This window comes from Penaeus japonicus, unplaced genomic scaffold (assembly GCF_977035675.1).
Source record: "Penaeus japonicus unplaced genomic scaffold, GWHDUDI00000001_assembly GWHDUDI00000011, whole genome shotgun sequence".
In the NCBI taxonomy this organism is placed as follows: Eukaryota; Metazoa; Arthropoda; class Malacostraca; order Decapoda; family Penaeidae; genus Penaeus; species Penaeus japonicus.
In genome coordinates, this window is record NW_028234413.1 from 7,719,321 (window position 1) to 7,721,820 (window position 2,500).

Genomic DNA, 2,500 nt, shown 5'->3' on the forward strand with positions numbered 1-2,500 from the left:
TTTGAGTGGGTGGAGAGTTGTGAGAGAGTGAGGTAGTAGAGTATGGGAGTGTGAGAGTGGTGAACTGAGATGTGAGTGAGTTTAGATGGTGTGAGAGGTGAGAGGTGTGTGTTAGGAGTGGTGTAGTGTGTGTGGGTGTGATTGGTGTGGGGGGGGGTGTGTGTGTGGGGTAAGTGTGTGTGTGGTGTGGTGTGGTGTTTGTGGTGTGTGTGTGTGTGTTGGTGGGTGAGTGGGGGGGGGGTGGTGGGGGTGGGTGTGTGTGGGTGTTGTGTGTTTTGTGAGTGAGTGAGTGGTGAGATGTGAGTGAGATCTGTGTGTGAGTGTGAGTGTGTGTGGGTGTGTGTGTGTGTTGGGAGAGTGTGTTTGTGTATTGTGTGTGATAGATGTGGTGTGTGAGTGTGTGTGTTTGTGGGAGTGTGGGGGGGGGGGTACCGTGGGGGTGGGGGGTGGGTGTGAGAGGATGCCCTCGAGTTGTGTGTAGTGTGTGAGAGTGATTGTTTGTGTTGGAGTGTGTGTGTGTTTGTGTGAGTGTGTGTGTGAGGGTGAGTGTGTGTGAGTGAGGTGTGTGTGTTGTGTGGTTAGTTGAGTGTGAGGTTGAGCGTGTGTTTAGTGTGAGATAGGTCCTCGCGGAGGGCGGGGGAGACCGCAAGCGGGGGCGCGGGGCTCGCCAGCTAGGCGCGCTCGCGCGCCGCGCGCGACCAGCCCCCGCCATCGCTCTCCTCCTCCTCTTCTCGATCTCTTCCTCTCTCTCTCTCTCTCTCTCTCTCTTCTCCTCCCTCTCTCTCTTTCTCTTTTTATCTCTTCTCTCTCTACTCTCTCTCTCCCTCCTCCTCTCTTCTCTCTCTTCCCTCTCCTCCTCCTCTTCTTCCTCTTTTGCTCTTCTCTCTCTCCTCCTCTCTCCTTCCTCCTCACTCTCCTCTCCTATCTCTGTCCAATCTGGGGTTGGGTTTCGGTTTTTGTATTGTCAATATTTAATGAAGAAAAGATTTTTTATTGCCGCCCACCAAACAGTTTGTTTGCATGGCTTGCAACTAATACAAAAAAAAGAAAAAAGTACAATAAAAGAAGAAAAGGAAATACAGAATGAATTTCCAGCGTTGTATTATGTATGATGTTCCGAATTCCTAATAAGTATCATGTTTTCAAAACGCTTTTACATATTCACAATGTTCCAACAAGATAATAAAAAGGAGGTACGATTATCTCTTCTCTTCTCTCTTCTCTTCTCTCTACTTCTTTATCTCCTCTCTCTCTCTCTCTCTCTCTCTCTCTCTCTCTTCTCTCTCTCTCTCTTCTCTTTCTCTCTCTCTCTCTCTCTCTCTCTCTCTCTCTCTCTCTCTCTCTCTCTCTCTCTCTCTCTCTCTCTCTCTCTCTCTCTCTCTCTCTCTCTCTCTCTCTCTCTCTGTCATTCTGTTTTTGTCAATTTAGTTGAAAGATGCACAGTGCAACTTAAAAAAAAGTACAAATAAAAGAAACAGAAATACAGAATTTCCAGCGTGTATGATGTTCTCGAATTCCTAAATAAGTATCATGTTTTCAAAACGCTTTCACATATTCACAATGTTTCCAAAAGATAATAAAAAGGAGGTACGATTCTCTTTATAGCAAAACTTATTTTCAATCACTATATATAAATCAAACAGATCACTCAGTCCTAATGATGCTATTAACGTGCTAATGAAGCCGGATAGATTAAAGCCGGTCGAAGATCGGCTTCGCGTCCGAGTGTGAATTATGTGGCGCCATTTGCACCTTACAATTAAATGTCGGTTCTCATAGATGCAAAAATAATGTGAATATAGATCTTACTTTACAAACACACGCAGAAATATCATTACATGTGACTGTTGGCATATGCCGGCTTGTTTAAACCGGCAATGGCGGGACTTAAAACGGGAAGTAATTGCATCTAGTATGTAATGTTTTCACTTGGTGGCAACTGCTTTGTTTGATTCCTATCACATTTTCATTATCCGAAGCTAACTCTGTGTGTGTGCGTGGGTGTTTATACACACACACACACACATATACATATATACATATATATGTATGTATGTATATATGTGTGTATGCATGTATGTATGTATATACACCATTTATATTTACAAACACACAGATGTAGAGAAAGAAGCAAATACTACAGAGAAAGTTATAAACACATGAAAAAAGATGAATACATCCCCTCCCTTCCCCGTCACCCTTCCTCCCTCCCCCTCCCCCCCCAAAAAAAAAAAAGCCCTAAGAGTAAAAAAATCAAACGGGAACAGAACTCGGAGAACAACAAAGAGTTATCGAGAACAGATCTTGTGAAGCAGCGTTGCCGCAGCTTCTCTGCCGCCTCCATTGAAGCTCGCATGGCCCAAGTCGGGGACGGAAGCTCAATAGGTCTGGATTTTTACATATCCGATACTTGCATTTCGCCGCTCCTCTCCCTCGTGCTTTCTCAGGCTTGGAAATTTACGCAATTGTGTACGTGTGTGTGTGTGTGTGTGTGTGTGTG